This window comes from Podarcis filfolensis, assembly GCF_964270895.1.
Source record: "Podarcis filfolensis genome assembly, chromosome: 3".
In the NCBI taxonomy this organism is placed as follows: domain Eukaryota; kingdom Metazoa; phylum Chordata; class Lepidosauria; order Squamata; family Lacertidae; genus Podarcis; species Podarcis filfolensis.
In genome coordinates this window covers 22,387,601-22,409,271 of record NC_139606.1, presented here as the reverse complement: position 1 = coordinate 22,409,271, position 21,671 = coordinate 22,387,601, and the positions used below count along the sequence as shown (strand labels likewise).

At 40.1% G+C, this 21,671-nt stretch overlaps 1 protein-coding gene and 1 long non-coding RNA gene across 3 annotated transcripts in view; one reads left to right on the top strand and one right to left on the bottom strand.

The window, feature by feature from the left end:
- The window catches only part of KLHL29 (kelch like family member 29), a 408,337-nt gene that overhangs the window by 183,656 nt on the left and 203,010 nt on the right, over nucleotides 1–21,671 (bottom strand). The gene's annotated exons all lie outside the window — the stretch shown is intronic.
- LOC310759837 lies at nucleotides 7,706–18,781 on the top strand. The gene is made up of 3 exons (XR_014546552.1): nucleotides 7,706–9,559; nucleotides 10,478–10,811; nucleotides 18,585–18,781. It is a non-coding gene; the product is annotated as an uncharacterized lncRNA (long non-coding RNA).

Sequence of the window (21,671 nt, the reverse complement as noted above, 5' to 3'; positions counted from 1 at the left end):
CCCGCGCAGACGCGGGTTGTGTTCGCTTCTGGATGCGAACAGGGCTCCGGAACGGAACCTGTTCGTATCCGGAGGTACCACTGTATTTTCAAAGCCATTCAAGATTGAGAAAAGGACGTCTACCTTTCCCTTGTGACATGAATCAATTAATACGGGATAAGCTGAGATTGTAAGAGGCTGGGTTTACAAAAAGCTAATGAAAGCTTATTTTAAGATGGGCTGATTCCTAAAGCTAATAAAGAGTGAGTAGAATCAGGCACTCACATGGAATCATTAGTCATAACAGGAAGATAAAATTTCTACCCGACATGTCTTTGGGGAAGCCTGACTGGTTCCCTCCTGTTGTTGCCCAGGTTACAGACACAGCAATACACATACCAAGCAAGACAAACTAGGTTTGCCGACTCCCAAAATGGAGCTCAGTTTGGGCACTTAAAAAAATGCAGTAGCTATGTCAAGCAGGTGAGAATAATTACTTCTTGGTGTTGGAATAGCAACCAAGCTGACAAGTTATGCCCCTGTTAATATTTGTTTATTCAAAGTATTTTTATATTGTCAAGAATACAATACCAAGATAGAATCACAGAATTGTAGAGTTGGAAGAGGCCCTGATGGTAATCTATTCCAAAGCATCCATGACAAATGACTGAATATGCAATCCTGATTGCCTTACATTAGTTTTATTTTTATTTTTTTAAACACATCTACCAATTTAACACATCTACCAATTCACATTTTAGCACATTTTAATATGGCATGCAATAAAACAATTCAATAGAAAACAACAGCTAAATATGCAATAAAAACAACATATTATAGTTACTGTAGCTTGAGGAAATAGATGCTCCCCCCCCGATGTCCCCCAAAGAGGTATCTGAAGAAGTGTGCATGCACATGAAAGCTTATAGCAAGAACAAACTTGGTCTCTAAGGTGCTACTGGACATTATGGGATGCGGGTGGCGCTGTTGGTTAAACCACAGAGCCTAGGACTTGCCAATCAGAAAGTCGGTGGTTCGAATCCCCGCGACGGGGTGAGCTCCCGTTGCTTGGTCCCTGCTCCTGCCAACCTAGCAGTTCGAAAACATGTCAAAGTGCAAGTAGATAAATAGGTACCGTTCTGGCAGGAAGGTAAACAGCATTTCCATGCGCTGCTCTTGTTCGCCTGAAGCGGCTTAGTCATGCTGGCCACATGACCCGGAAGCTGTACGCCGGCTCCCTCGGCCAATAGAGCGAGATGAGTGTCGCAACCCCAGAGTCGGTCACGACTGGACCTAATGGTAAGGGGTCCCTTTACATACATATATATATATATATATATATATATATATATATATATATATATATATCGATTGCATCAGACCAACACAGCTTCCTACCTGAACCCCAAAGAGATATTAGCAATTAGGTATTAGTTGCGGTTCCAGATGCTGTGTGACAGGATCTATCAGGGTTGGGCTCTTGGAGAAAAGTAATAATGACAAAACAATGTCTTGGAATCAAATTGGCCATAATTTCTGTTTGCTGGGTGATAATTCCTTCAGGGTCGATCCAGGATGCAGGATCGTGCTATGGTGTGCATTATTATCTGGGCAATCCCTCCAGGATGCCCTTTTGGGGAGTTCTATGGCTTGTTAGTCCCTGTCTGTACATCAGACAGAACCCTTCCCCTTGGACCCCTATAATCGTGTACCCTGATACTTTGACTGAGGAAACAGGGGTTGGGTCCTGGCCCACCCCCTCTGCAAGACTAAGGATCCAACCCAATGCCTTTTTATGCCATCCAAAACTTGAACCATGCAAGTGCAAGTGCAGATAGTTTAAATAGAAAGGTGGTGGACCTGTTTGAAGCCAGGCAGGATAAGGCTTCACTCAAGTCCACTGCAAATGACTCACCTACAATGGCTGGCAATTGGGCCGTTTAAATCAAAAGTTGTCCTGTGATTGGCCCAATCTGATTTGAATTTTGTGGGCCTTCCCATGCACCCAATGAAAGAGACCACAAGATCAAAGGGTTTCCCTCCCCTGACATTGCCTGTGGTCATGCGACCACCACTGCTCATTGACCCAGTAAGCAGGTTTTGTTCCCAGTAAGCACTCTGGATCCAGAGTGGTTTTTCCCCAGACGTGGACACACTACCATCTTCTCAAAGCTGGCAGGTATCACTTAACCCTGCAATGACACACCCAGTCAGCCTTTTTTCATTACCTCGAATCAGCCATTATGTGCCATGGGGTTGGCTGGACAGCTACAAGCACACTGTCCACATCCTCAGGCCACAAGAGCTGGAACTGGCCCCATAAAGCCCAATCAGATGGTCAATTGGAAGCCTCCCTGTCCTGCTAATATGAAACAATACTCCCTGGGATGCAGCAGGGGGGTAAGGGAAGCCGAGAAAAGGATGGTTAATGTTATATCCTCTTTCTGAGGCAGTTAAGTCAATTTATAAATCTCAAAGTCGAACTCATCCCCTGCACAAGCCCCCAGCAGTAAAAAAACTACAACAACCTATTTTCCCTTTTTCATCACATGAAATTATATCTGTCCATTTATGACCCCATCTGCTAACTTCCGTACAGCATACACTTTATATTTTTTTCTCCTTAAGATATGGCATATACTTTCAGTAGGGAATATACTGGATGTTGGGATTATAAGAAGCAATTTGGTGAAATTAAAAATAGCCTTTGCATACAAGTCTAATTTTTCTCGAGACCCTAGAGAACACTTTTAATTTACCCGAGCTTAGTATCTGCAATGTAGCATGCAGCCAGCCAGAATAAAAATAGGAGCAAATAAAAATACTTCAAATGCACTATTATATACTGTCACGTGCTTATATGTACATATCAATGTACTAATAACGTATAACAGTAACCACAGCAAATTTTTGAATAACTAATTGTCCACTATTCCCACATTCAATTATGATACGGTTTGTTTGTTTTTAACCACAGACCTTCCATACATGAATTTCTTGCTCAGATTTAACCAAACTGTGCCTGCTGCTCTAAAATTAAGAAACCATTTTAAATTGCTTTTGTAAATTACTGAAAAAACACGCACTCTAAATAGAACTCTTGATGTACGACACACAGAGATGTTACTGAAAAGATAGACGTAGCAGCTTAAACTGAGCTTCTCGGGAAGGGAGAGAGAGAAAATGTTGCTACCTGAGAGACAGAGAGAGAGAAACAGAAAGAGATAATGGCTTGCCTCTAGAGAGTTGCTCTAAACGTGCACAAGAAATAGGAAGATGGAATGAGTGGAGTTGCAGCCTGGAGGTAGAAGACATCTGGCAGGTGTTTCAGAACTACAATATGGTCCCTGACACTTTTTCTTTCTTTCTTTTTAATCTTGGACTGAGCAAAATATCTGTTCCAGAACTGAAGCCACTATTGAGGAAAGACGGGGGAAGAAGCAGAATGAAACCTAATTACATCTGCCTCAGATTACATAATAATCTTGAGACTTCTGCAGAAGCAAAGCAGCTCTTGGTGGCTCTTACAGACTAATGCACACCTCTCTTGTTTATATATTCCATCTAAATATCTGAACTAAGATCCTTAAAATAAGAATGGTGACTTTCACCACACAATGGAACCATGACAGTGTGTGAGTGTACATATACTGTATGTGTGTACATATGTGAGAAGATGGGACGCGGGTAACGTTGTGGGTTAAACCACAGAGCCTAGGACTTGCCGATCAGAAGGTCGGCGGTTTGAATCCCCGCGACGGGGTGAGCTCCCGTTGCTCGGTCCCTGGTCCTGCCAACCTAGCAGTTCAAAAGCACGTCAAAGTGCAAGTAGATAAATAGGTACTGCTCCGGCGGGAAGGTAAACGCCGTTTTCGTGCGCTGCTCTGGTTCGCCAGAAGCAGCTTAGTCATGCTGGCCACATGACCCGGAAGCTGTCTTCGGACAAATGCCAGCTCCCTTGGCCTATAGAGCGAGATGAGCATGCAACCCCAGAGTCGGTCATGACTGGACCTAATGGTTAGCGGTCTCTTTACCGTTACCTATATGTGAGAAGAGTCAAAAAGGGGACATGCTGTATAGAGGGACCATAAGAGTCATCTAGTCCAACCAACTGCAATGCAGGAATCTTTTGCCCAAGGTGAGGCATGAACCCACAGCCCTGAGATTAAGAATCTCATGCTCTACCATTCTGGTAATTTGTACTTCCGCTGTCTTTTGGACTACTTATAACATTGCTTTGTTTTCTAGTATGAAAAAGGAACTACAAAAGAAAGCTATTCTGTTCACAATTAAGGCTGCAATCCTAACCGCCCTTAACTGGGAGTAAGTCTCACTGAATTGTGGTATCATCTACAACACACATGCCTGTTCCTTGCATATTTGAAATTGGTGGGGAGCAACAGTATCTCACAGCAGAGAGCAACAGCATCTGAGGTGCCCCAGATATATATGGCTACTGGGGAGACGCAGCAAGAAACAAAAGAGAGTGGAGACCAGCTGAGGGACACCAAATAGGTGAAATAGCTATGATGATCACAGTCATCAACAACATCCTGCCCCCCGATTCAGGTTCTGTACGTGAGGGTTGGAAAGTGGCCAATTGGACAACTTTACTAAAAACGATTCGGGAAATTGCAGACTTGTTACATCTGTTCCAGCAAAACTGGTGGAAAGCATTATTAAAGACAGAATTACCAAACATACAGAAGAACAAGTCCTGCTGAAGCAGAACCAGCATGGTTTCCGCAAAGTTCTGTCTCATTAGACTCCTAGACTTATTTAGGAATACAGTGGTATCTTGGGTTACATACACTTCAGGTTACAGACGCTTCAGGTTACAGACTCCGCTAACCCAGAAATAGTGCTTCAGGTTAAGAACTTTGCTTCAGGATGAGAACAGGAATTGTGCTCCGGCGGCGCGGTGGCAGCGGGAGGCCCCATTAGCTAAAGTGGTGCTTCAGGTTAAGAACAGTTTCAGGTTAAGAACAGACCTCCGGAACGAATTAAGTACTTAACCTGAGGTACCACTGTAAACATTTGGATACTGATGAGCCAGTATACAACGGTCTGTTTTGTATGCCAATATCCCAGGGAGGACCTTGCAGCTGCTTAGCTCCTCCATGGTCATTTCTCCTCCCACACCACATTGAGTTAAACCAGGGTGTGGCTCAGCATGTTCTCCAAACACAGGCTTGTGGTTAAGTTCTCTTCTCATTAACAACTAGCTGTAGAAGAGGGCACATTAAGTTTAGCAGATACCATTTGACAAAGTAGCTGAGCGACAGTATCTAGCATATCGAAGGCTCACGACCTACTCGATGCATGCAGCAGTTGTGAGGCTTTTAGATTACATTTTTCGTATTTAGTTCTACGGTCACTGTTGTAAGTTACTTACATTTTTAAACTGTTGCACGCCTCATATTCTCACTGGAATATGTGAGACATTTCAAACTGGAAGGAAAGGCATTCCTAAATCAACTGTAATCAGCTGTCCGTATGAAACTTGATGAAAATTATACTTGCCTAAAATAACAGTACGCTCTGCGTGTGTGAAAAGCTGACATTTCTCCATTCTCTACCTCAGGTAAAACCTGCATGCACTTAAAGGCCTGTCGTTTGGAAATTTAGTCTACAGTGTCAATAACCATTGTCAAGAAGACAAGTCTCCATGATGTTTCAATAGTGTTACCCTGGAGATAACTCTGTGTTTATAATTCTGTAATGAAATTACATCTAGCAATGTGGGGGGAGGGGAGCCCTTTTTTTGGTCAATGAGAAAACAGTATCAGATGTGACCAGTAACACCCTACAACACAATGTTTTAATTAATATTAAACATGTAATAGGCACATGAATAAACAACTAAGAGATCAACCTTATCAAGCATGTAACCTTTCTGTAAACTAGGAACAGGGAACTTGTGGCTCTTCAGGCATTGTCTGACTACAATTTCCACAACTTCAAACCATAGGGCATGTCTGACTAGAACTGATGGGAGTTGCGGGTATTACAAAATCTGAAGGGCCACAGGTTAGCCCACTTTGCTGTAGATTCTCTCAGGAGAAAAATAAAGTACAATGGTACCTCGGTTTTCCAACGTCTCCGTTGATGAATGTTCCGGTTTTCAAATACCGTAAACCCGGAAATAAATGCTTCTGTTTTCGAACACGTCTCAGGAGTTGAACATGACATGTGGCTTCCATATTGAGTTTTCGAATTTCAAACATTTTGGAAATCGAATGGTCTTCCGGAACGGATTACGTTCGAAAACCGAGATACCACTGTATAAGCAATTTCCAAAAGGGTTTCTAAAGTTGCTGATTAAGTGCGTTAAATTAGGATTTCTTTCGTACAGCTTTCATTGGATTATTATTATTACTATTCAAATTTGTTAGTTGCTTTATCTTGCCCAGAACCACCCAAAGTGTTGTATTCCATGTTAAGCATCTGGAGTAATTACCACTGTCTGGTTCCCATATGTACAATCACTAATGTGAATTCCTATTTCACTCATAAAATAGAATTCCTATTTCACTCATAAAACATATTGAAACAGTGAAGGAAAAATCCACCCTTTTCAACTCTTGACAGTGAACGGCGTGTGTGCTAAGTGGTGCTGGATATATAACCCCAAAATGATGGAAGGAGTGATAATTATCTGATAACTCCTTCAGACAGCCTTTTAATTGTGCATTAATGATTATCTGTGCTCATGGTGCTATCAGGACACTTATATACAATCCTGATTCCAATACTGTTTCAGGATAGACTTTACTGAAAACTGTAGTATGGAAGGATTGGATGGATGCAGGAATTATGACTCTGGATCAATTGATAGATGAGAAAGATCAATTCTATACATTTGCTGTGTTATAAAGATAAATGCCACTTAGGAGGTGGCCCAATGGAAATATTTGCAATTGCAACATTTGTTAATAACCCTGTTTTGACCAACAGCTTTCAAAGCGTCTAAGACACCAGAGATAATAGAACAATTGGTTTAAATCCTTTGAGACTAAAAAGCTGGTGACTACTTTTTATAGATATTTGGTATCAATAAATCAATTTGATATGCAGACTCTAAGAAACAAATGGAATAAAGAATTGGAGGTTCCTATAGGGGTACCTTTTACCTTTACTTTATATTACCTAGACAGCGAAAGAGTGTTTTAGCTTCTGTAACAAAGGTGTCAATGGGTTTTAAATTACGTCTTATGCTAGAAAAGCTATTACTTCAAATTTATTGGACACTGTTACATCTGTATAGAAAGGGACCATCTACAACAACATGCTGTTGGAGATGTGAAAATGCTTCTTTGAAACAAATGTTTATGCAATGTTCTACACTTATGAAGTTTTGGGAGAAAGTACTAGATTGTATAAATATTATTTTGGGGGGAAAGCTAGTACTGTATTGCCAGAGGATAGTATTACTACTATATGTAATTTGACAGCTAGTCAACATAAATGGATTCTCCACGCCCTCACTACAGCTAAAAGACTTATATTGATCCTCTGGAAAGATAAATATATGCTCCCCTTTAATCAATGGATAGAAGATATGACAACTCTTGCAACATACAAACCAATAGCTTATAGACATAGACTGCATATGGACAAATATAATGACATTTTGAAGGTATTCATTTAAAATATATAGTAAGTTATACGTAAATGTATATATATATATATATAATAACAATAATTTTACTTATATACCTTTGTATTAGACAACTATATAAAGAATTATAGATTTGTTCCATATTTTTATTAGGGCACTTTTTGTTTCCTTTTATATTTTTTCATTTTATTATGTTCAATTGAAATATTTTAAAAGGATAGACTTAATTGTTTCGTCCCATAACTTTTACTGCCTGAAATTCTCAAACCTTTTATACCATAAATTTTCTGGGTGGCTGCTGTTCTGTCCCATTTTTGTTGTTCAATAGTGCAAGAGTGCCCCTCCATTGCTAGAGAAAGAGATCTATATATCTAAGCAATCAGACTGAGAAAGGAGTAGTGCTCAGGTGTTTGTTCCCAGCTGCACAGCTAATGAGTGAAAGGTGTTACACAGCAAATCCACCCAGTGGCAGGTATGAAATAACTTGTGTCCAGTTTTGCAAGGAAGACAAACCTTCATTTTCAGCTGAAGCTCAGTCTGTAATTTTCATTGACAATAGAAATAATCTGTGATATTTTACAAGGCAAAGTACTCCTCTCTCAGCAACAATGAGTGCATAAAAGAGCACAATCTCCATTAAAAAAATAAAATAGCACATTAAGAACTGCTTCCATTTCAAGATGTCTGGCCCAGGTCTTTCACATGACAGACTAAAAGCAGCAAAATTGCTGAAGAGCAAATAATCTTATATGGTCATACTATTACTGAGTGCAAAGGTCCAAGGAATAGCTTTCAGTCTTGGTGATTCAGTTTCATGATTTTGTTATTTCATCTACTGAATAACCATTTCCAGATGTGGTGCCATATATATTGCATCTTATAAAGGTATTCAATAGGATAGTAGAGATACCTGCATGTTATAAATCAGCATCTCACTTGTTAATTTGAGATGTTAATTAGGAAGGATGAATGTTCCATAAACATGTCTGATTATTGAAACAAGAAAAAAAAATTAGGTTATTTTGTGAATTTTGTGAATAGTTTGGTTTATAACCATTTTTCTTATGTGTAAGTATTGCGTGCTTCCACATATCAATTTACTTCACCAATTTAAGCTATAAACCATGTGAATCTTCTTATGAATAAGCACACTGCTCTTTGTTAACACCATCATAACATTTTGTTATTTTCCCTCTCTAGTCTTTCTTCCATTCTCACCAGTATTACTTTCTCTCCATTCTTTCATCTGTTTCATTTTTCATTCCTCCTCACCCCTTTAAACCTCTTTCCTTAATATGACATTTTCTAGGAAGTTAATCAGATATAGTTTAACGACACCCTACCTACAAAGCGTGAATGGGCTTCGAATTAGACAAAATGTGTTTACTGATTCATACAGTTGAGATACATTTCGCATGAATTATTCCAAGAACAGTAAGTATGTCAAGGACATGACATACAACGTCAAAAATACAAATTCATCTAGATACTCTTATTATTTGTAAGATTCAAAAGAAAATATCTATATTATAGAAGTGCTTATGAGCTCCAGTTATTGGTAGGAACACAATTGTATAAAGCATTTCACAAGCAGCTAACTTTTGCGGGGGGGGGGGGAGTATTATGCAAAGAAAGAATTTTAAGAATATATAGTGATACAAGGCTTTCAGAGCAGGGGCTGGGGTGGGGGGGTCAGTCTGCATGATATCCATGAGTCTCTTCCAGGCCACTGATTCAGTATCTGTGAGGTTTGGAATCTAGTAGAAGCCACTGCTAAACCAGTCAGACAGTTTCTGTTATGCTAAGGGCCACAGCGCTTAGCTAAGCACCATATTTCTGCATGATGAAAGAGTGGGGCATGTTGCCATAGCAACAAGTGGAGGTGCTGTCCGCCATTCACCTGGCTGGATGCTACATCATCCTAGGAAAGAGAAAAATAGGCCAGGGGAGGCTACTTTTGTGAGTGAATTCAGGCAGAGGGTTTTGACTTTTCTCCATGGGCTGAATCCCAAACCTATGGTTTGGGTTGGGGGCTTCCCCAGAAACCTAATTGGGAAGCAAGATATGTTGGGGTGCTAATGCTCTGACCCCTTCCTTCCTGAGCTCAGGTTGTAAAAAGGTAAAGGTACCCTTGACCGTAAGGTCCAGTCACGGACGATTCTGGGGTTGCGCGCTCATCTCGCTCTATAGGCTGAGGGAGCCGGCATTTGTCTGCAGACAGCTTCCGGGTCATGTGGCCAGCATAACTAAGCCGCTTCTGACAAACCAGAGCAGCGCACGGAAACGCTGTTTACCTTCCCACCGGTGTGGTACCTACTTATCTACTTGCACTTTGATGTGCTTTCAAACTGCTAGGTGGGCAGGAGCTGGGACCAAACAACGGGGGCTCACCCGTCGCAAGGATCTGAACCGCCGACCTTCCAATCAGCAAGCCCTAGGCTCTGTGGTTTAACCCACAGCGCCACCCACGTCCCTGTGCTCAAGTTGTATATATGTGTAAATAGAAACCACAGTCTCCATTGACCTTCATTCCAAGTATGAATGGAATATACACCTGGTATATACACCTGGAATCCAGGAATCTCTTGCTGCTTGGAGACTGGGGTGTACACAACATTATTATATTTGGTCCTGTTAAACCAAGAGTGTAGGAATTAAACTACATTATTACACGCAAGATGGAGCACTGCACCTGACGAGGCAATTTAACTGCTCTCGCAACCTAAGCAGAACTGAACTAGCTCCCCAAACCACAAACCTTTATTCAGCAAGAAATGTCACTGATGAAGTAGCACTCAATTACTTCAGAGTTGTGAAGCAATGTTCTCGCACAGCCCAGAACTGCTGAAAAGTTTGTTTCTATGTTTTTATTTTTAGCAAACAGTATCAAAATGAAAGCAAAAACTACAGCAGAGACAGGTGGGTTGTTTCGTGTGTGCATATATTAAGGTATGTGTGTCCTCGGGGTTTACGCAAACAAACAAGAATGGCTTCCATCGTCAACGGTAACTAAATTGGTTTAAAAGGATGAATGCTTTGATGACAACCTGTCTAAAGACTTCAAAACGGAAACAACTGTGTGTGCAAAGTTTCTACTTTCCCAAGGCCCTTGACTAGCGAAATCAGCTGGCTCCAACAACACACAGGTGACAGACCTGTAATTTTCCAACGACAGGTAATTTGGGCAGTAGTAAGAATTGAATACTACAAGGTAAAATATTTGCTACTATGCATTCTTAAGTTGGTTAGGACATGTTTCCGATCCGTAAATTGCTTTACTGTGTGTCTGACTACTAATGCTACTAATTTAATAAGAGAAATTGGATGCTAGGAGATGGAAAACACCCAAAATGCAAGGCAACAATACAGCAGTAGTCAGCCACAATCAACTAAATATACAGATTGAGTGATAGCTGAGCAGACAAATGCACTGCCCCCCATTAGATTTCCAGAGAGAAGCAGACACCTCTCCCCCCAAAAAGGTACTTCCCAGAGCCTGCTCTTTCCTTGTCTCTCCAGCTGTGTATAACTCAAAACTGTAGTCTCTCCCCACAAGTACTTGTACAGTGGTACCTCAGGTTACATACGCTTCAGGTTACACACTCCGCTAACCCAGAAATAGTGCTTCAGGTTAAGAACTTTGCTTCAGGATGAGAACAGAAATTGGGCTCCAGAGGCACGGCAGCAGCAGGAGGCCCCATTAGCGAAAGTGGTGCTTCAGGTTAAGAACAGTTTCAGGTTAAGTACAGACCTCCGGAACGAATTAAGTACTTAACCTGAGGTACCACTGTATTGCTTTTCCTCACATACCTTGCTTGCCCCCTTCCTTTGGCTTAAAGGAGGTGGGGACAAAACGAGAAATGTGATTGACAATTTCGTCACCAACCATTAAGGAACATTTGTAGGCAATCTGTTGCAATGAACCCTCCCCCTCTCTGACCACCCTCAACACATGTGGCGCTGTGGTTGGAATGTTGGACTAGGACTCTGGAGACTTGGGTTCAAATTTTGCCAGCCATGATGCGGACTCCCTCCTGTCACCATCTCTCAGCCTCCTTTTACCTAACAGGGTTGTTTTGTGTATGCTGCCCTGAGCTCACTGAAGGAACAGCAGCAGACTATTCTGGCAATGATACAACAACTTGTGGTATGGGGCAGCTATAAACATTCAGTTATCGATTAATAAATATGCTGGATTTGATATGTTTCCATTCAAATGCTTTATGTGAATTGAGATTGAGTCTAAAGCCAATTACACACGCCATAGCATCACGTGGTGTAACCTTTCTGGGAATATACTGTCTCGGACCATAGGTGCATCTCGTAGAAAAGCATATTTAAACGCTCCTATTGCAGAGAAGATAAATCTCTTAAGGAGACAGGTTATAAAGGGGGGATTGTTTTTGTTTGTCACTATGCTATGCATTTTGTGTTTTTATATTGCAAACCACCCTGTGATCCTTGGCTGAAGGGCAGAATAGAATAGAATAGAATAGAATAGAATAGAATAGAATAGAATAGAATAGAATAGAATAGAATATAAAGTACTTTCCCCCTATTATACTAAGGTATTTACGAGCTGGGAATTGTTTTCATGTGGAATAACTGATATGCAATTTCCTCAGGGATCCATTTCACATTGGGCTTTATGTATGCATCGTAACTTCAGTTTATGCTCAGAAATCACGAAAGCCCTTATCATTCTCTTGATTTCCATAGTTCATTCTGTTGAGCACCTTTGCTTATGTTCCCAATATAGCACCAACCCATGCGTAAGAGAAGGATATCAGCAGACTTGGGGGAGCTGCAAATCGGACAAGCACCGTCCTACTAAGTTTCAGGTGCCTGGTTAAAATGGCTGTATTGCACCATGAACGATCTTTTAGGAGAAGGGCCATAGCATGATAAAGCAGATGTTTTCCTATGCATGCACTGGGTCCCAGCTTCAGTTCCTGGTGCTTCCAGTAACAGTAGAAAAAATTCACCACCTGAAAACCTACAAAGCCACTGCAGTTTGGTGTAGAATGAACTGAGCTAGATCATCCTATGTTTCTATGAATGCTGTCCTGATGTTTTCATCACTGGTTTTTAATTTATGCTTTAAATTCTGTATACAGTATTTATTTGTTTTTTTTTTAAATGTAAGCATGTTTGAGATGCAGATGCAGCAAAAAGTGGGATATAAATCTTTTAAATAAATATAAATAAATCAGGAAACAAGTGGAGGGGGAGACCTTAAAGCAATTGGACTTAAGGTATGGAATGTTAACTAATAATAATAATTATTATTATTTTATTGTTTATCTCTCGCCCATCTGGCTGGGTTGCCCTAACTGGGTAGTTGTAGTGGGTGGGTGGGTGGAAAATCAGAGGAAGCAATGGCTGAACAGCTGTACTGAACACTTCAGTATTTCATTATTCATAACAAATTTGGCTGACTTTCTTGGAACATTAACTAATAAACACACTTAGGGCTGATCAATGTTGTAAGCATGCATAACTGAGTGCAAGACCAAACATTTAATCTGAGGCACTTAACACACGTCCTCGACTTCAGAAACATACCTACACAATTCTATAACTACCCGCAATACTAATTTCCAACTAAATGCATTTGTAGGTCTTTGTGCAAAATGCTTAACACCAGGCGAACGACTGTAACCCAACATTCATCAGAAGCTTTTATTATTTGCTCTTAATTGCTTTTAATTTTTGAATTCACCATTATCACAATATTTCAACGTTCATTCTAACAGCAAAGATCCTCTGCAAAACAGAACTGTACAACATTAAATAAAGCAGACAGAAAGGGTTGACGTTAAAATTACTCTGCTGCCTTTGGGTGGAAATGATTCTTTCATGATGCTTTCGGCTCAGGTTGGAAAATTGCACCTTTTTTTCAGGAACTTGCATGTTTACCGTTCCTGCTCTCATAGTCACATCTGCAATAAGAGTAATCATGTTTGCCAGAATGTACATGCAAATTTCTATCCATGGCTTCATTTTTAATTTTATTATTGCTATTACTCTGAGAGTTATACAAATACTGCTTTTTATATTAGTATGCTACATCAAAGCAGTTATTTAGTGCCTGAGGAATTCATTAAATGCATTTCCATAACAGATATATTTGTCTAGATGTGATTTAGCTTGCCTTAAATTAAATCTACCATTGAAAGATCTTCCAGACTAATAAAGGGAAGATACCGCTGAGTTAGTCGGCTTGCCAAAGTAGTTTTTTTTTCGAGAAAAAAAGCCAAGCAAGGAAGTCAGCGACAGTAAGCACACATCACCCCCTCCTTCCCAAGGCAAGAAATAGAACAGATTAGAAGGAATTCCAGTACACCAGGGGTTTTTTTGTAAAAAAAAAATGTCCTTGGACAAATGTTTAACATCAACACCCTCTTCATTTTGGCGAGACTGATGACCCTAATGGGCTGAAGCCCAGGCGGACTGGCAATCATTCAAGTCTTCAAGCCGCCGCTGTGCCTCTGGCTTATTTCATACTTCACAAAGAACCTCTAAAGCTTTAAATTACGCTTTAATTCTACTAACTGGCAGATTAATATAGGAAAATAAATTTGTAATGGCATGAGTCTCATTTCCCTTTTTAAAAGAAAAGAATCCAGGAATTTGTTTTTCTTTCAGCTGCTGATTTGAATGAATTTGATCCAAACGTACAAGAAGGAATTCTGAAGCATATATTAGCAAGACTTGCGCCATAAGTAAAAGGAAGGACCAAGTTCCAATCCAAAATTGGGCTTCTTCTTTTTTTGGCACCTGCCCCCAAACCAATATATAAAGGCCCATCGTGTCGCCGGCCACAACGTCTTCCACCATATTTCTATGTCACTAGAAACTTAATTCCATTTCCTTTCCATTACTTCCCGAACAATTCTTCACACAATTTGTTGGCAATGTTATTAACTCCCCAAAGAAAGGCATGCGCTTTAACTACGAAACAGATCCATTTAACCTGATATACACCTACAGACAAGCTCCACAATATCAATTGGTCTTGTTCCTGGACACTTCAGACACAACAACAAAGCACTAAATGAACGACGGGGTGGTGGTGCAGACGAACTGTATTTTTGCATTTTTAAAACAGTAACATTTCCCTCAAATTCCTCTGTCATCGAAATGATCCAACTTGGTGCCCTTCAGAGGAAGAAAAAACCTGCCCCATGCTTTAAAATAAGAACGAATCTGGCTGGGAAGAGAATAAAATTATTTATTCTACAACACATTTGGAAAAAAAAACCTCTGAACAGCACTCTGTGTACTCAAGAAACTAACATTCTATGCCCAGATTTATGCTAATTAAGTAAATCTGCATATATCTGCTAACTCTGCAAGTTATCCTGCTTCCAAAAATATGGCTTTATGAGAATTTAGTGTTTGGTTTTGCAAGGATTAGCAGCAGAAAAAGAGGGAAGTTGCTGAAAGAGATTCACTCAAGTTAGTAAGTGGAGTTATGTGAGCTAGGGCTACTTGCTTGGAAAACATATGGAGATGTATGGAGAACTGGAAGTCCAAAACACAGACCACTGATTTCTTTCTAACCTACTTCTGGTTTTTCAGCATTCTTCAGATACTATCCAAACAATTCTGGTTTCCTCTTGTTTCAATGAGTACTAGAAACTTGTAGTATTATCAGTTAAAATATTAGATTCTTCCAGTGCTAAACTCATTGGTGAGTGACAAGACAAGTGGAATGTACAACACCTTCCCTATGAATAATTCCATTATTCAAAGACCTGGGAAAATAATCTTCCTGAATAATTTACATGATAGGCAACAACATTATTATATTCATCAAATACATAATTCAGCTAAAAGTGCTCAACCAGTACTAATTAAAAGCACAAAAGCTGATTTTTGCACACAGGCAGCTTGGACTGTGATTTTGCCTCCGTTGAGGTGGCAGTGCTGCTTACAGCTTTCTATTGCACCATTAATGTGGGGCCATTATTGATTAAGGCAAACATTTTTCTGCCATGAGAGGTGCATCTTACTGCTACATGTATACAGAACAGTTTGAACCAGAAGATTATGTTTGGCAGCCATTGTGCATCTGGAAAGTCCACTCCAGGTTCAAGGTTCTTTTATTAATTTGCAAGGCCCTTAATGACTTAGATCCAGGATACCTCAAGGGACTGCCTGATCCCTTACATACCTGCTTGATCTCTGAGGTCTTTGGAGGAGCCACTGTTAGTGGTCCCTATCGCTCGTATTGACAAGGAGCTATCTGATTAGTACTATGGGCTCTGTTTTGAGGAACTCTCTTCCAGTTGGGCAAGCCCCCATCCTGCTGAAGTTCCTTTGCTTACTGGAGACTTTTAAATATATATATTTATATATCCAGCAGGCTTTTAAACAGATTTTAGAGTTTTAAATGTGCTAGATGTATCAAAACACTACCTAGGTTTTCACTATACTGTTTGTTCTACAATGGAGTTTGTGGAAGCCCCTTTCATGGGAGTTTAAGGACACACAGGTCAAGTCTAATGCATTCTAGCACAGTCGTACCTTGGTTTTGGAACAGCTTAGTTCCTGAACATTTTGTGCTCTCAAACGCTGCAAACCCGGAAGTGACTGTTCCGGTTTGCGAACAATTTTGGGAAGCCGAACGTCTGATGGGGCTTCCGATTGGCTGCAGGAGCTTTCTGCAGCCAATCGGAAGCTGCCCTTTGGTTTCCGAATGTTTTGGAAGTCGAACGGACTCCCGGAACGGATTCCGTTCAACTTCCAAGGTACCACTGTATCTGCTTTTGAGTGAGCATAAGACAGTGTAGGAAGCAGAAGAAAATTCAGAAATGAAGCTACTCCTTCCTGGACAGCTGAAAGATCTGCACCACTCTGTAGTATAACAAAAGCTGACTCCTGCCAGTAAATGGAGAGTGGTCCTAGCAACCCATTGAAATTGAAATCAACACTTTACATAGTACATAATCCCCTGCATTGGGCTTCTTATTAAGACTCAAGAGCGCCTAAACAGCCTTTATTTTGTAAAACTATACAAGGGTGTTTTCGTGAAAGGTGCAGCTAGCTGTGGTTCCTTGGATGAGTTCTCATCCTGTTTAATGTTTGTATTATCAAAGGCATTTTCTGCTACTCCAGAAAAGAAGTCAAGCTTACTGCTGGAAGCAGGCAGAGGTTATCAAACTTAAAACCCCTGGAATTTGGAAATTACTTTCCATTTGCTTTAATTCCTCAGCAGACGCTCTTTCTATCTTTCTTTGGCAGCTCCTGGGGGTGGTCAGGGGGAAGCAAATGCTTGAACTGTCTTCAGACAATAAAGGCCCCATGAATAAAATGCAGAGGCCAAAGCATTTCCAGTGCACTAATACCAATTAGAACAACATCTCTTCTTTAATTTGTGTTACTAAACTAGGCATGAACCATAATAAACCAGCTCACTCTTGGCTCTCATCCTCTACCCACATTTTGATCAGAGAGTGGTTGGGATTAATGTGACGAAACATAGCACAGACGGTAAAATTTACACTATTTGAGAAGTAGCAGGTGACATTTACCAGTCACTGATTTCTCATGCCGTGATCGATATCCAGCTATAAAACAGGGAAGTGAGTACTGCCGAGGGTGTCAAGCAGAACATTTGAGACTGTTTGCTAAGAAACTGCTACACACACACACCAGCAGCTGCACAAGAAACTTGGTCTACTGCAGAAGTCTTCTCCAGCTAGGAGGACTTCCATTTCCAAGCTTAAAAACAGTACGCCTCACAATCCAACAAGATGTCTAATAATATGGTTGTATACCACACTAATCTCTGAGCGGTGTGAGATTCCAGGGGTTCCACGCTTCCTTTGGGAATGAGGCACAGCGGAGACAGCGGTGGTTTTATGATATATGGTTTATTTACAGTTATGCGCAACCTGAGCCTATGGTGGAGGGTTTCCTTGCATTAACACCTCAAAAGAGTCTTGTTTCTCCCCTAGCTGCAGCCTTGGATTCAAACAGAAATCAAACACTGTGCTCAAACTTTGCTCTGACTCTCTTTCTGGCTTGCTACTTTACCTCTCTGCTCTCGCCTTTGTCTCCTTTCCTTTGTTTCCCCTAATGGCCCATCACCCAGGCTATCACCTTAACAGAGGAAGTGAGCCGTATATATCACACTTGTTGGAGCCAAGGGTTAGAAAGGTCTCACATGCAGTTTACTTCCTTGCCCAACTCAGAACAATACTAAGCAACAATGTGTTAAATTGTTAAGCTTCCAGCTTTAATGATAGAAGCCTTACTATGATTCAAACGTTCTGTGCTTACCTTTCTCTGTCGCTTTACTATTAATTTATTGCTTCTGGAAAAATTTATCAAAACAGGTTTTTATTTTAGATTTCAATAGCATCAACTCTTGCCTTTTAAATGTAAACACTGAATTAGTCTCCATTAGATTCCCCAAGTATAAATACAGATTATCTGGAATTGGTAGTAAGTTGACTGAACACAATTCAAGGAGACATGGACAAAGATAAATCAGCATATTAAAGACATCACAATGAAAAAAGAGGATAGCACAAAATGATTGGGGCATTAGAGGAATAAAAGGCTCCTATTACTCTCAGCTACTTTTCCCCAAGTTGCATTGAAAATATCAAGTTAAATGTCTTCAATAGAAACATGAGGGGTGTCTATTCCCCCATGCAAGGATTTCCTTCTCCAAAGTGAAGGCTTCTGTAGGAGAATACATGACTTACATTCATGCCTGCCTTCAATAGCTGATGATTTATGTACAGAAAGCAAGGCCTGTTCCATTCTTACTTTGCCCCAGAGATTACACCTGAGGAGAGAAAGCAAACACACCTCAAGCTTCTGCAATCTCACTCTGTCTGCCCATTCCCACAGGGACTAGGTAACAGGTGCAGGATTTATCTCACAGGAACAGATAAATTCTGGGTTCAAATAAATGTAGAATTGCCTGGGTCTGGGTCTCTCAGAACTATCTTTTCTTTTTTCTAAGTTGTGCCATCAAACAGGATTCAAGATTGTCTGAAGCTGCCATTCCTAAATTATTGTTCCAATGGACACTTCTGAACAGTTTGCCAAGTTGCAAGATATTATAATTGTGGCCTCTGTAGGACCGGGAAATCTTGTTTTTATTCTAGATCAGCTTGCAGGTAGATTCCTAAACAATGGCTATTTGCTACCTTAAATCAATTATTATTAAGTCTATCCCATATTCAGTTTGCAAATTAAATAAATCACCAGAGTTCTCTTTGCATTTGCTTATTTATTCATTCATTATTTATTGGCAAAAGGTTTTTCTGTATCGCCATCTCATAAAATACCAGAGCAGTGGACAACAATAAAACACAAAACACCATTAAATACAAAAAAATCATTGAAGTGACTGGCTAATTAAACATCTATAAAGGCCTGTTGGCACAGACTGGTCTTCCACAGATCCCTGAAAGTCAAAAGTGAGGATGTTTGCCAAATCTCTGTGGGAAAGGTGTTCCACAGCACAGCACCAGAGGCACTAAATACCCAACTTTTAATTAGTTTCCCTGCCACTACTATTCTTATACTGGTTTTTTGCTACCCTCCCCCCAGTCCCAACTTTCGTTGCAAACTATTCAGGAATCTGTTAGATTGTATTCCTGCATATGGCAATGACAGATGACTCACCATCACAATTTATTGAACTCTACAATTATACAGTGTCTTATTAATAAAAATGAAAAGAGAGAGTATTCTGGTACCAAAGTTCAAAAAATTGTAAGAATTAGGGGTATAGATATGAAGTGACAGTCTACTGTTAAACTGCCTTGGTTCTCAAACGCCTTGGTACTCCTATGTTTTGGCTCCTGAACGTCAAAAACCCAGAAGTGTTCCGGTTTCTGAACGTTTTTCGGAAGCCAAACGTCTGACACAGCTTCTGCTTGAGTGCAGGAAGCTCCTGCAGGCAATCAGAAGCTGCGCCTTGGTTTTCAAACGTTTCGGAAGTCGGACGGACTTCCGGAATGGATTACGTTCGAGAACCAAGGTATGACTGTACCATCATTTAGCAAGAAGTATCCTGCAATATGTTTCCTTTCACAAAGGTTAGTCTAGCCTTTCCTCCACAGGGTTTTTCTACCAGTTTTGTTACTATAGAAGGATACTATAGAAGGATATTACTACTAAATCATTCCATACTTCTATAGAGTTGTGGCTACGAATATCCACATCTGATACCAGTGTCGTGCCAATAAGAAGCAGCCAGGCAATGCAAATTTAAGGACTTAGAAAGTAAAAGATTTTAAAATTAGTTTCATGATTAATGTCCCATTTAACTTGGGTATTTGCGGCTTTCAGCCGATCAAAACACCCCAAGCTCATTAGTTCTATTTTTTGCAGTATTTGCGGTTTTGAAGCCATAGGGCCTAAATAATTTCAGTCCTGCCAGCAGACCAAACAAAAAAAACCTGAGCAGCTGAGGATAAATTAATCCCTGCTGTGCACCCATTGAAGTTACAAAATGTCACACCAAGTGTGGCTGACTCCCCAAGATTCTTACGACAAGATTTTATAGTAGACCTTTCAAGGGTGAGTGACTAGTGTAAAAAGGCTACAAACAATAGCTTAAAACTTTAAAGGAAGAACTGCAAGCATTTCCGTGTGTGTGTGTGTCTCATATAGGCAAAGCAGCTTTTACAGAAAATCTGCAAACTATTCGGCTTTCCTTTACTTTGTCTGCTGAGAAGGAAACATAATTTGGCTGTATAAAACGTCCCTTTATCACATTCCCCATGAACCCCATTTTATATACAAGGCTTCTACATCACTTATTAGCAAAAATTGCTAAGAAGGTACCTGAAAATTTTGTTGCATAACTTTCTAGGAGGGATAGAGTTTTGTACTTTTCTTTTCTTCAAATTTTAAAACAAAAGCTCAGAGTATGGAACACTGGCCCAGGGCCACCACTGGGAGTCTTCATGAGTTGGCTACAACCATTGTCTCCATGCCTGTGCAATAAAGAAGCATTGTGCAAAACAAACATATATCTTCCAATATGAAATGCTGTTTTGGGGGAAATTGCCAATGCAGGTAAGGCTCACAAACCATTTCCTGCTTCCTCATCTCTGCACTAAAACCAAACAGATGCTTAAACATGATCATTTTTCCCCCTACAACACTGGCAATTTTAGTTGCCTCTATGTAGGATGATTTAATTAATGTCCGGAGACTGTTCAGATCTCAATAGTTGCTATTTAAAAGATTACACTTTTGTATTCTCTTAATTCAGTGGTACAAATCTAGATTTCCCCCTACTTTTTTGGCTTATGTTAATGGACTGACTACAGATTCTTATCTACAGTAGCAATGGAACACATGAATCTAGAGAGGCTATTCCAGTTTAAAAGTTAGTTTACAAACAAGTCTCAACAGACCTTCTGTTTTTGTTGAAATTGCAAATAAATTATCATGGAAAAATCTGTCCTTGAGTGTGTGTCTTTTCTCAAAACAGCTGGCATAAACCAATATCTGTCTTGTGGGCTGCATTTTGCTTTATGGGTCATGCTGCTAGAGGGAATGGCTGGATGTCCACACTAAAATACACCTCTTTAGCATATAGAACTCTTAAATCCCCTTTGGCCACTCCTGTGCAAACAACAGCTTTGGATTCATCTAAGCATATTTCTCTTACCTAAGCTTGCGAGTTCCAACACACATATGTGCTGATTGTACAGAATTTACTATTCTGCTAATCTCTTTAGAAATGCAGTATGGAAAACAGGAAGAATTAGAATTCCAAACAAATCATTAATCAACTACTGAAAAACCCTGGAGTGCTTGCAAAGGGGGGAAAAGAGCATTTGATGACTTAGTGCAAATGTAGATAACGATTTGCATCTTTTGGTGCTTGAATGAAAATGCTTCACAATGTCGAACAGTTCTAGAAGAAATTTACATGCTGGCTTTAAGGAGGTAATGTTCATAATTCTCACATTTGTTTGCCTATGGAAAATGAAATATTCTAAATTTTGGGCACAGCAAAACTGTTTGGGGTTCTATGGTACCAGGAAGCTCAAAGCAGTTATCTTTTAAGTAAAGCATAAATGAA